Source organism: Dendrobates tinctorius, unplaced genomic scaffold (genome assembly GCF_039654945.1).
Source record: "Dendrobates tinctorius isolate UK_male_01 unplaced genomic scaffold, ASM3965494v1 ptg000177l, whole genome shotgun sequence".
NCBI lineage: Eukaryota > Metazoa > Chordata > Amphibia > Anura > Dendrobatidae > Dendrobates > Dendrobates tinctorius.
Genome location: NW_027361844.1, coordinates 12,719,618 through 12,733,961, shown reverse-complemented (window position 1 = coordinate 12,733,961; position 14,344 = coordinate 12,719,618). Strand labels below are relative to the sequence as shown.

At 45.2% G+C, this 14,344-nt stretch overlaps 1 protein-coding gene across 1 annotated transcript in view; it reads right to left on the bottom strand.

Annotated features, from left to right (window-relative positions):
- Positions 1 to 14,344, bottom strand: part of PLCL1 (phospholipase C like 1 (inactive)) — a 458,706-nt gene that overhangs the window by 379,627 nt on the left and 64,735 nt on the right. The gene's annotated exons all lie outside the window — the stretch shown is intronic.

Here is a 14,344-nt window from a genome sequence, read left to right as displayed (position 1 = left end):
AGGGGCCACAGTGTATGTTATACATCATGTTAGGGGCCACAGTGTATGTTATACATCATGTCAGGGGCCACAGTGTATGTTATACATCATGCCAGGGGCCACAGTGTATGTTATACATCATGTCAGGGGCCACAGTGTATGTTATACATCATGCCAGGGGCCACAGTGTACATTATACATCATGTTAGGGGCCACAGTGTATGTTATACATCATGTTAGGGGCCACAGTGTATGTTATACATCATGTCAGGGGCCACAGTGTACATTATACATCATGTTAGGGGCCACAGTGTATGTTATACATCATGTTAGGGGCCACAGTGTATGTTATACATCATGTCAGGGGCCACAGTGTACGTTATACATCATGTCAGGGGCCACAGTGTATGTTATACATCATGTCAGGGACCACAGTGTACGTTATACATTATGTCAGGGGCCACAGTGTACGTTATACATCATGTCAGGGGCCACAGTGTACGTTATACATCATGTCAGGGGCCACAGTGTACATTATACATCATGTTAGGGGCCACAGTGTATGTTATACATCATGTTAGGGGCCACAGTGTATGTTATACATCATGTTAGGGGCCACAGTGTATGTTATACATCATGTCAGGGGCCACAGTGTACGTTATACATCATGTCAGGGGCCACAGTGTATGTTATACATCATGTCAGGGACCACAGTGTACGTTATACATTATGTCAGGGGCCACAGTGTACGTTATACATCATGTCAGGGGCCACAGTGTATGTTATACATCATGTCAGGGGCCACAGTGTATGTTATGATGCATTTTCATAGAACTCTGTGTATTCATTTCAAAAAGTATATATTATTTCTGATACTGCATGTCTGATTTTGATCCGAAGAACAGAACAAAATCGTCAATGTTATTCAATGGGTCGGTGACAAAAATCAGACCACACTCAGACAACATCAGAATGGAGAATGTCTAGAAACTATTTTTTTTTCCTTTTTTATTTCTCTACATACAAGAAAAATGGATGGCACGATGAGAACGTCAGATAAGAATAATCAAGACGATTTTCTCGTGTGTGTAAAAATCGGAAGTGAGAATGAGCCCTGAGATAATAGAGAGGAGAAGCTCTCCAGGATTTTTTTCCATCAGTGGGAAAAAGTGACAACAGACCAAACACTGATAAAACTCGGAACTGCTGATAATGTGATAGTTCTGTGCAAATAGAGCATCACTTTAACAATCATTGAGTGGGAATAACAATGTAGTCGGCCCGTGTAAACCAGCCTTATTGGCTTGTATCTAAGCAAGGAGAAACAATGAGTATATGTTTCCACAACTGTATGAAAAAAATATATTATTTATTAACAAAATGTTTTACAGAATTCATGATCTAATACATATCACAACAATTTCATGGGTTTTTCTACCAATAACGTGACTAAATCCATAGGCATGAATGACCAATGGATACAAGGCGGGATAAAATTTGCTGGAATTGGCAAGTATAGGCAAATATTACCATTAAATATGGATTGCGCAAATCTCCATAGTGGAAGCATATGCCAACAGATATAGTGAAAAAAACAGAAGATTCTTATTATAGTGACTATCACATGTCTGCTAAACACTATACCGCTCCATATAAACAGTGTTAAAATGTGATAAAAAGGGTTAACGAGCATCACTTTAACGATAATTGAGTGGGAATAACAATGTAGTCGGCCCCTGTAACCAGCCTTATTGGCTTGTATGTAGCCAATTGGTAATGGCCACGATCAGCCTGTCTAACTAGGCCCTTAGAGCCTCAGCCAATGGCTCACTGAGTGTCTCTCTCTCTGCTCTCTTGAGGTCCTTGATGACACCAATGCCACACTTGATAATGCCCAGACTCTGCTAATGTTCCTAGATCTGCATAGGCCAGGAAAGTAGAAGTGGCCGACTGCAAAATCATTGTCTGATTATGCAAACTTACTGGATGAATTTCCCTGATGTCTTAAAATTTAAAAATTCTCCACAAAATAAGGAAAAAAAAGGTTCTCCATTACATATACAGTACCTGACGAAGCAGAGGAGTGAGACAACATGTCAGAGGGGTCATTAAATCTACGAACGCTGAATTGCTTGAAGCTGAAGAGGTTCGGCTGAAAACAATGCGGACTAATGAGCGCTGGTTTTGCATAATTTGGACATCAGCTGGATTATGCTTTCCATAAATTCATTTCAGATCAGATTGATGACTGTATTACTGTGACGATGCACAGCAGAAAAATCCTTCCCTCGCTAATAGCACCACAGCAACTAAAGAAAACCCAAGAGATAATATGTGCTATTTATGGCATTATAACAATAGCCAAGGTTCATATTTGGGAAACCAGTGTGAGGCAGTGATCCCTGTTACAGCTAGGGGGCGCTGTATGTGCTCCTCAAGACATGCACGGAGGCATATTTGTGATGGTGAGATGGAGATCGGCATTATTGTAAATGGCCGGTATGTAAGCCAGTAATGTTGCTCTGGGACTTGCAGTTCCACAAGTGTTTGTTTAGTTTATAAAGGAGGCTTACATGGTTAGTTGGAGAGTTGGGTGGGACTGACTAACCACACATACACCGCCCACCTATGGGGCTGGTTACAGTTACATAATGTGACCAGAGTTGGGTCACATGGGTAGATGTTCTAAGGTCCTGAAAGGTCTATGTGTTGGAAGGTCCCTAGAGGGGACGGACTTCCTGAAGAGCACAGGGTGAGACCATGGACTCGCAGAGTCTGTGACGGCACTGCGTTGGGGAAGCTACTGTCCATCTGAGGGTCTGGAACTGTCAAGGTGTCCTGGTGAGCAAGGCATTGTCCAGGCCGGTGATCCCAGTTTGGCAGCTTCCCTGGGAACCAGGACTGACAGGAGGTCACTGTGTGGAGCAGGAGCTCCAGGAAGGTAACTCCAGACGAAGGGGATAAAATAATGGCAGAGAAGTATGTGCATTGGAACAGACTGTCAGTGGATATTATGTTCCGTTGATGTATAACGAACTGTTTGGCGTGCGGTCACCCATGGTAAAGGGACGAAGTGAGAAGTCTGGCGTGTTTAGTGACTGCGAGGTAAAGCCTTACATTATGAAGTGCTATGGACTATGTGATAGATCGGTGATGTGAAACATGGCCTACGGTGCGGTTTATGATGTCTGAACAAACGGGATGGACTGTTTGTGTGAGACAACTGTTCCAGTGTGCTTTAATCCCGTTGCCAAGCGAGTGTCCCCCAGCACACGCAGTAAGCACTGCCTTAGACCAATAAATTGGGAAATTACTAAAATAAGTGTCTTTATTCAGTGTTATTGGATCGCCCTCACCCAGGGCGGCGGGGTACTCGGAGCCGGGCCTGGTGGATTTCAATGGGAGTTGTCACGGTAGCTGTGACCCGGTCCGTGGCACTGGGCGTCCATTGTAAAAGGGGAATGTTGAATGTGTGGATGATGATTAAAGTTTATTAGTGAATGATTCGTGACGCCACCTGTGGCGTTCGGCAATGAAGATGTTAAGCCGACGCTGCAGAGAGATCCTCTGGGACAGATGGTGTGGTGCAGCAATGATGGTGTAGCCCTCCACAGGCAGGACTGTAGTCCCAGGGCAGTGTAATAGATGTTGAGGAAGAGGGTGCAGTGTTCAGCACAGAGATGTAGCAGTGCCGAGTGTGTTGGCGCAGGAATAAGCAGAGGACACCAGGGCATGTAGTTCCAAAGCTTTACTCACAGTCTGTTGTGCACACAGGTGCCCACACCCATGCTGTGTCCTCCAGGTCAGGAGCTCAGCCAACCTCCAGGCAAGATGAAGTACTCCGTTCCACCACTCCGCCAACATATGTGCCTTTTCTGAAAGTCTCCCTACTTAGCACTCGTAGTGAAGTACTCACAGTACTGAGTTACACTGGAGTTCCTCCTTTCAGATGTTCTTAGAACTCTACTTGTACGACAGACAGCTGTAGCCTGCTTCGGGGACTCCTTGCTACTAAGTCCCGGCTCACTCTTGTTGCTGATGTGCCCCCAAGTCTTGTGTGGGAACAAAGTTGTGACAACTTCTATTCCTCCGGTGTCTGTCGCAGGACCATTAGTATCCATACAACCTCGGGGACCGGACCCCGGCCATGCGCTTAGAACTTGAGGAAGGGCTCTGCTCTAACCCCAATCCTTAGTTCTCTTCTTCTCCTTACGTTCCGTACAAATCAATCTTTCTTATGGAGAATTAGGCCTTCTGAATATCTCTTTCCTGTGCCAGCAGACCCAGGTCACTGAGGTCTGCTGCAGCACTCCCTTCATCTATCCCACTCAGGGGATCCTCTCTCGGACTCCTCATCAGACTGACCCAATCCTAAACTCTTCCCACTCTTTTGGTGCCAACTAACTCCACCCGCCTCACAGCATGCTTCGTGTTCCAAGCAGGGAGCCACCAAAGGGTGCTTTGCTACACTACTATGTTGTGTGGGATGCAGGTGTTGGAGTGTGGTCAGGTGTCTCCACCTTACCTGAATGGTGGGGTACCACACCTCAGGAGGAGGAGCAGTACCTCTGTGGCGACTGAACCCTCAGGGGCGCCACATACCCCCCCGTTAAACACAGCACGTCCACGGGATGCAAGTGAAACAACGTTAGACAAAGTAACATACAAAAATTTTTGAATGCTGATAAACAATTCTTATCTAAACTTCCCAATGTGGGAGGCACTCACTCTTGAAAGTTGCAAAACAGCTTAACATACTATCTATAATTACCTAATTTTAAAGTGTTATGGAAGTAAACTCACTACCAGTTATTATCATCTACACATTTTTCTTTTCTTTATCTTCCACGTTTTCTTTTACTGTCTCCGATGGACATAGGTGACAACCGCGGATGCCTGGTTCGTCACCTGCATTCAAATCTTTATTCAACATTATCAAATTCTATAAAATATCCATTCCTAATCAAATACCTAAATACTACTATCAGTAAGCTTTCTATAAAATCTGTCAACACTTCTATAATACACATCATACAATGCTTCACATTAAGACATCAATAATTCTTGCACGTGCTGGACACCGCTCACAGCCGGGATTTCTTGCAGTGTCCTTGGGTTGGAGCTACGCTCCATGATGAGGTAGTTCTTATTCATAAAAGATTTATGTAAAACCAAGAGAGGGCACCTTGAGAGGTGCAACTATTTGCAACACAGTTTGTGGATCATTCATTGTCCATGATCTCTGCAGTTCAATAAAAAATATGCTGCCAACGCAACTACTGTAGGCAAAAACTTGTAAAACCAAAGAAAAACATGATAACAAAAGAAAGAAGGCACAATGGTGCAAATACCCTCCTGGGTAACAACTAGTCAGTTACTGTAGTGTCTCTTTATTAGGGGTCTCCTCCTGGGGTAGTGGAATTTGGTTTTCTTGGCTGCTTCCAGGGGAGAACTGAAGGGCATCCTTTTCTTGTAGATTGTCCACAAATTGTAGGTATTCCTGCTCCCAAAGGGTTAAATTGGTGGCTGCCGATGCAGATGGAATGGCAACGGGAGTAACTGCTGTCTGTGAGGGTAGCATTTCAGCTGCTGCTGGTGGTAGCTCTGCTGCCAATGATCCCTCAGGGGTTGTAACAGGTACCACAGTTAGCACTGTCGCTGTAGTTTTTGGTCTAACACCTGGTGGCACCAATATCTGTGGCTGCTCGTAAGGTGAAAGATGTGGGCTCCGATTCTGCAGCAAAGGGAACCTGTGATGCATATTAATACCCATCTGCGGTTCAGACTCTTCCACCAAACCCACAAGTTGCCGAATGGGAAGTGCCTGCTCCAGCATCACTCTTCTCAGCAGGGATTTCTTCCACTTCCCCATCGCAGTCAACTTAGTGCTTCTAAATTGGGAGCATAGCTCTTCCAATTGTCCCATGTGGAATTCAAGCATGCCGGCTGCAGTGCGTGAAAACTCAAGGAGTAACCCATTGGCAGGGGTGGCGGTCATACCTGGAGCTTCCCGGTGGTGTTGTATCAGCTCCGGTTCGGGCATCGGGCGGCAGCCGGTGGCAGCGGTGGTAACCTGAGCTGCCTGGTCAGAGGCAGGAGACAGTGGTGGAGCGAATGGCGTCTCCGGGTCCGCAGGGGCCTCCGGTGGGACCTGCGCAGCCGTGCTAGATCCAGGCAGGAGTCCAGCTCCTTCCTGCTCAGCTCCCAGGCCCTCCGGTAACTCCTCCGAGCAGGCGGCGCTCAGCGGCGGTTGCAGCAGGGAGATGGTGACAGGCGCTGCCGATGGCATCGCAGCAGCCTCAGATTCCGCAGGTGCTGCCGGAGGGAGGACCAGGGCATCCTCGGTGGGTACCGGTGGTGCAGGTACCACGGGCGTAGGTACCGGTGATATAGCAGAAGCGGCGGGTACCGATGGTGAGGGTACTGGTGATGGAGGTACCGATGGATTAGGCCCCTCCTGCACACGCTGCCAGGTCAGAGTCCAGAGAGCCTCCTGTCTCAGCCGCAGGTGCTGTGTCAGCTGGGCAATCTCGTCCTCCAGCTGCAGCTCCAGCTCAACCTCCTCGCGCTCTTCGGGCCTCCTTCCTTCTCCTAATATGGCGTTCTCGTGTTCTTCCTCCTTCTTCCCGGGCTCTTTTCCCGCCACCCGCTCTCGCTCCTCCTTCTGGGGGCGGCGTCTTCTTCCTACTCCTCCATACCAGGCCAGTATACGAACCCCTCTGGAGTGGGCCATGTTGCTGTAGCATAGAAGTTTAGGCAGGGGAGGCCCAGGACAGTTCGCGCTCTTTTCCTAGGACCACCCATGTTGTCACGCCCTTCTTCACCGAGCCGGTGGCCATTTTGAGAGTCCATTTTACAGTCTATTAATTTGGTTATTCTGCACATTGTCAGCAATGTTTAAGTCCAATAAATCTTCAGCACACAGAACCCAGTGGCACCGGGCTTCGTCATCCTGATCATGACGCCAAAAATGGATCGCCCTCACCCAGGGCGGTGAGGTACTCGGAGCCGGGCCCGGTGGATTTCAATGGGAGTTGTCACGGTAGCTGTGACCCGGTCCGTGACCCTGGGCGTCCATTGTAAAAGGGGAATGTTGAATGTGTGGATGATGATTAAAGTCTATTAATGAATGATTTGTGACGCCACCTGTGGCGTTCAGCAATGAAGATGTTAAGCTGACGCTGCAGACAGATCCTCTGGGACAGATAGTGTGGTGCAGCAATGATGGTGTAGCCCTCCACAGGCAGGACTGTAGTCCCAGGGCAGTGTAATAGATGTTGAGGAAGAGGTTGCAGTGTTCAGCACAGAGATGTAGCAGCGCCGAGTGGGTTGGCGCAGGAATAAGCGGAGGACACCAGGGCATGTAGTTCCAAAGCTTTACTCACAGTCTGTTGTGCACACAGGTGCCTGCACCCATGCTGTGTCCTCCAGGTCAGGAGCTCAGCCAACCTCCAGGCAAGATGAAGTACTCCATTCCACCACTCCGCCAACATATGTGCCTTTTCTGAAAGTCTCCCTCCTTAGCGCTCGTAGTGAAGTACTCACAGTACTAAGTTACACTGGAGTTCCTCCTTTCAAATGTTCTTAGAACTCTACTTGTAAGGCAGACAGCTGTAGCCTGCTTCGGGGACTCCTTGCTACTAAGTCCCGGCTCACTCTTGTTGCTGTTGTGCCCCCAAGTCTTGTGTGGGAATAAAGTGGTGACAACTTCTATTCCTCCGGTGTCTGTCGCAGGACCATTAGTATCCATACAACCTCGGGGACCGGACCCCGGCCATGCGCTTAGAACTTGAGGAAGGGCTCTGCTCTAACCCTAATCCTTAGTTCTCTTCTTCTCCTTACGTTCCGTACAAATTAATCTTTCTTATGGAGAATTAGGCCTTCTGAATATCTCTTTCCTGTGCCAGCAGACCCAGGTCACTGAGGTCTGCTGCAGCACTCCCTTCATCTATCCCACTCAGGGGATCCTCTCTCGGACTCCTCGTCAGACTGACCCAATCCTAAATTCTTCCCACTCTTTTGGTGCCAACTAACTCCACCCGCCTCCCAGCATGCTTCGTGTTCCAAGCAGGGAGCCACCAAAGGGTGCTTTGCTACACTACTATGTTGTGTGGGATGCAGGTGTTGGAGTGTGGTCAGGTGTCTCCACCTTACCTGAATGGTGGGGTACCACACCTCAGGAGGAGGTGCAGTACCTCTGTGGCGACTGAACCATCAGGGGCGCCACATAATCTTCAGAAATCCTTCATTTAGTAGCTGAAAAGACCTAATCATTGAAGGGTTATGGAGAATTTCATATACCTTTCCGTTAGGCCACGTTCACACATTCAGTATTCGGTTAGTATTTACATCAGTATTTGTAAGCCAAAACCAGGAGTGGGCGATAAATACAGAAGTGGTGACGTGTTTCTATTATACTTTTCCTCTCATTGTCCCACTCCTGTTTTTGGCTTACTATTACTGACCAAATACTGAACGTGGCCTTAGTGGGTTTTTATGAAATTCCTTTCAGATCACCATAACTGTCACAGATTTCGAAAACTGTCACATGTGAATTCACTCTTCCCATCTAACTCTATCATTGCGATGTCAGTGAATGGGACACAAACTCCAGACTATTGGAAAACAGACATGCTATCAAAATGCTCCTACGGCAGAAGTGATCCATTCCAATAATAATGGCATTAAAGGGGTTTCCACTACTTTAATACTGATGACCTACCCTTAGGCTAGGGTCACACGAGTATATATTCTCTCATCCGAGAGAATCGGGTCATTTATGCAAATCACACTTTGATCAGAATGTGATTGCAGTGTGCCCCAATTCTCTTAGATTTCTCCATTGTGTCAGCCTCTGGAAATTGGTCTGCACTCAGATGTCATCTGAGGGCAGTCCAATGTTTTCCAAGGACTCATTGACTTGCATGACCAGTTGCGACCCGAATATCGAATCAAACTTGGGCATGCCAACTTGGTCCGAAGAAAAAAAAAAATCAAACATGTGCACGGCCCCATAAAATAACATTGGTCTGAGTGCGATCTGAAAAATACGTCCACGTGTATGAGCCCTTAGTAGAGGTCACCAGTACACCAGTATTAGATCATAGGGATTCGACATGCGGCTCCCTGCACTGATCAGCAGCTAACAGCTCTGGCAGCAGACAGATGTAGACGATGTACAGCTCCACACACTATTTAGGGGTCACTGCCGAGAACTCAGCTCCTATTCAATTGAATGGATTATGGTCCTTTGCACATTAATATTTGCCATTAACAAATCCTCATTGTATCATCCTTTAGCAACCATCTATAGTTTTCGCCTCACGTGTGTTAGAGCTCATGTACACCATTTACTTTTCTACGTCTGGATACCTCTAGTTTTACTTTTTTTATTTTCTTTAACAATCCATGAAAAACAGTGTGCCGTGCCCCATGTACGCCATATTGCGGAAGCATTTATACATTTTCAGAGAGCATCAAGGATGGAACATCCATAAAATGATCTTCAGGAGATTAGAACAGATAGAAACTCAAACGTGGACCCAAGGTCAAAACATGGTGTAAATATATATACAACCTGTAAGAAAAACATCCATGTGCCACAGTGTAAAATGTAGGTAATGTAAGTACGGTATAGGCCATTGGTGCCAAGTTATAAATCCGTACAACAAAAGTACAATGTGCTCATGATGGGGGGAAACATACAGATGATGAGGATTTGCCTACAGTGTGTAAACACAGAAGATATATGGCCGAAAAATGATCCTCAGATTTCAGCTGCCAATGTGCCATCCCATTCAAGGGTCCGCTCTGTGGCAAATCTTCCAAGAGTATAAGTATACCCACTCTTTATTGTCTTCTACTGCTTCTCTCGCTTTCCAGTCATGGACCAGGAGGATTACAAGAGTTGGGATATGTGCACACCAGACTCTGGGGTATCCACATCGTTTTTGAAAAGACTCTTCAGGAAAATGGCAGAAGTTTTTTTAGCTCAAGCGCTTTTTCTGATATCTTTCTACATAACTTTTTCTGCTGGCATTTCTTTATATTCCATACATAACACTGGACCAGTCTTTTCTTTTAACTGCTGCACAGATTTCGAAGCCAGAAGCAGTTAAACAAAGTTCCAAAAGATGGAATATAGGCACAGCAATCATTTTGACTTTGCTGTGCATCTGTTCATTCTTTTTGGCATTTTTTAGCTTTTTTTTTTTTTAAGATAGGTTCCACATTAAATCCACCTGTAAAAGACGGCGTGTGCACATATCCTATAAGTTCCCAGCGATGCAGTAGAATTCTTCAGTGGATGGACTGCAGGAGAACAGGAAAGAAAGCACCCAAGTGTAATACAGATTCATCTAAAACATGGCTATCCTCGGCAAGTAGCACTGCTTCTGTGACTGCAATATATGAAAGCCCCCTGGAACACTGCATTACTAGACCAATCATAAGCAATTCATCCCAATACATTACTACAGTAATTAAGTGGCCAGAAGAAGATCGGCGAATTCTCTAGTGGGTAGTCAGCTTACAGGCGGCATGGGTACTGCAGAGGCTGCTAATGTATCAGTGTTACATTGTATTCATTCTCACAGTATCAGGAAGCACCAAGGATCTAACACTCATAACACCAATTAAATCATCTTCTGGAGATTAGATGTGATAGGAAGCAGGATAGAAATCGCAAATATTACTGACGGAAGTTTATCATACAAACAGAAGGTCTTCCCCTGGTATCTACCCTTACTCTAGATGGTACTGGTCATGTGCGGATTACAGAATGAGTGGTCTTCTATTTGGGTACCAAGAGCACTTCCACGTTTTTGCACATATCCGCTATCCTGCTGGGCACGATGCCACTTTTACAAGCAGAAGATCCTTCTGAACACTGATCAGCGATGGGTCTGCTCACATTTGTATGGTGTAATACAATGAGGTTTACTGATGTTTAGCCCTTCCCGATTTGCATGCTATTTGCACATTCTGCACGTTATAGGTGGTTAGTTTAGGTGGGTTGTTCCAAATATCAAAAAATCCCAAATTTTATTTCCATTGATTTCAACATGATTTCAGGAGAAAATTCACATTCTACAATGGAGAGTTTTATATTTTGTCTGAGTAATGGTTATGAATAAGAAGTATCACTTCAAAACGCGTCAACCAAGACATTAAATTCCTCTTGGGACTTTCTCCTCTGATGTTATATTCATCCATTGTAGAATGTGAATTTTTCCCTAGAATCGTGTTTTAATCGATGGAAATAAAATTTGAGATTTTATTTGAAGTGCTGGATCCACTCACTTCTTTCTCTTTATGGACTGCCTTTCCTTGGATTTGGGATCCTGTGCACTCGTGGATAGGTGAGCTGACCATATCTTATCTTTGAAATGTTAGAAAGACCCTGATCTATTCTGAGAACAGGCCTCTCATGTCCCCTCTTTAATGGGGTGAAGTAGCTACACGTGCATGGCCGTTCCCCATTAAGGACTACTTGAATATGAATGAGCATGCTTCGTTCTATCTTCTATTTAAAGAGAACTTGCCACCAGGTCAAAAGTAGCCAATTTTGCTGTTATTTTTGTCCTGCTGCTCCCAGGTATGTCATTTTTTTTTTATCCGCCATATGGATCCAGAGATATAGGCCATTTCATTTTGCGCTCATTTTTATGGTCATTACAAGGGGGCGTGTATTACATGATAACAGCTTAAAGACACGCCCCAGAGGATCTGTGGGCTACGCCCCCTTAGTACAGACATAACAAGTAGCACTATATAAAAAGACCCATATGTCTGGAACTATACTGCAGATTTTTTTTTATAAACAAAAACTAAATATTCAAGAGAGCTGCAATTATAAAATTAGAGCAAAAACTGAAGAATATTTAGAATGGAGAGTCCTCAGTGGTTGATACCTTTTAATGGCTAACTGAAAAGATGGTAACACATTGCAAGCGTTCCAGACTACTCAGGTCTCTTCATCTGGCATATAGACTAATACAACATCTGAAGAATCACATATTTATACACAAGACAGCTGGTTAACACGGTACAAAGATATATATCTTTCCTAGAGCAAAAACTGGGCATTTTTACACATGTCCTCTCTAATTCACACTAACTTAGCAGTGGCCACTCTCATTGTCAGAATCGGTAAGTTTACCCATGGTGGTTCCCATGTGGCACACAAGCCTTCTACAATTTATATGTCTTCAGAGATTTATCAGAGGAACCCCAATCCCATCTTGTAACAGGGATCTTATAAGAGGCAGCAGCACATACACGTTCACTACCCATTTTACGTTATTTAACAATGTGTGTATGCTCAATTATTTGCATATCTTCAAATGGAAAGGGGCTCAGTACTGTTGGACCCCACATCTGACAATACAAACATATAGACACAAACATATAAATACAAACATTTCTGTTCAGAGAAACAACCTTTACAGTAAAGGACACTTCATTAGGTTCCTTAATAAAAGTAAGATTTTGACAGAATTTCTAAAATATTTAACTTTACTATCCAATCAAACAAACAAGGGCGCATTCAGAAGACTGGCGGACAACTTGTGACTGCCCAGTGTCTGGACTACGGGATCAATCATTTCTTCTTGTAGATTTGTTTCTAACCCCCACAAGACATGATGTAATTAATCCAGTTAACTAAATCTGACTTTCCTCACTAGATCACCGCCGTGCTACTTCCGGATAAGCTTCTGGATAAACCTACCAAAAGGAGAAGTGAGATAATGAGCAGCAGTGAGGTGAGCATGCATCTACCGCTGCTCTCTACGGTCTTATGTCACAGCGGAAACATGAGGCCACCTCACCCCAGAAATGTGCACATCGTAATGAAGAGCCAGGACCTCCAACACAAAGAACATACGTAGATTCATTTACGTCTCAGTAATAAGACACCCTGATGTAAAGCAATTTATTGAACCAGGTTTACTTGAGAAACAATCTGCTGTATACATCTAATTATTTATTTATCTGCTGGCATTACCTTTAATCACAGACGTGCACGCCATGACACACTATACAGGTTCATGGCTGCAACGCCGAGGATCGGCAGTCTACAAGATGCGTCTACCTCAAACAGAAGCAGAGATTTACACCTGCTCTAAGGACCTTTCCAAAATGTTTATTAATGTCAAAAAAGTCACATAATTCATAAGCAAAATGTTAAAGGGGCTGTCCACTTGATAAAAATATCGTTAGATGTGTTTACGATATAACTATACACAACTTACCAACATGCTCCAATTAGGTATGATGCCCCTATCTCCAGATATCAGCTTTGTTCTTAGCAGAATCATTGCGGGCTTCGATTGAACATTAGAGAGTTGGCATTTGGCAATATCAGTAGTGCTGCAGGTAAAGGGGGCTGGCTGACAAGCTCATTTCATTATCCAAGCCAGCCCCCTTTCCATCATGTCCAATACATGGACAGGGAAAAGAACTGGTTTAGCTACTGAAACAATCCAAAGTCTCTTTTGTGAATGGAATTGTGGCACATGCATGACCGCTGTTTCACTCATTTCTACGTAACTAATGGACACAGATGTCCATCGGTCCCACAAAAGGAAATGGAGCGGTGGACATTCAAGTTCTTGAGGTTAGTGGAGATTGCAGCAGTGAGACCCCAAATGATTATACATCTTTCACATCATGGCTGCCCAACCTTTTAAAATGTCAGGGCAGACCACATATGACTCTGCAAGGAAACTTCTCTTAAAGGGAATCTGTCACCCCTTTTTTCAAATATGAGCTGCCGGCACGGCCATCAGGGGCTTATATACAGCATTCTGTAATGCTGTAGGATAAGCCCCCGATGTAACCTGAAAGATAAGAAAAACGAGTTAGATTATACTCAGCAGTGGGCGGAGTCGGGTGCTGTGGGTGTCGCGGTCCTGTCCGACGCCTCCCATCTTCTAGCGATGATGTCCTCCTTCTTACTTCTCCCTTGGCTCCTGCGCAGGTGTACTTTATCTGCCCTGTTGAGGGCAGAGCAGAGTACTGCAGTGCGCAGGCATCGGGAAAGGTCAGACAGTCAGGCGCCTGCGCACTGCAGTACTTTACTCTGCCCTCAACAGGGCAGATAAAGTACGCCTGCGCAGGAGTCGCGACAGAAGTAAGAAGGAGGACGTCATCGCTAGAAGATGGGAGGTGCCGGACGGAACCGCGACACCCATCGGACCGACCCAGGGTGAGTATAATCTAACTCTTTTTTCTTATCTTTCAGGTTACATCGGGGGCTTATCTACACATTACAGAATGCTGTAGATAAGCCCCTGATGGCGGTGCCGGCAGCTGATAGGGCTAAAATGGGGTGACAGATTCCCGTTAATATTCTCAAGGTGTC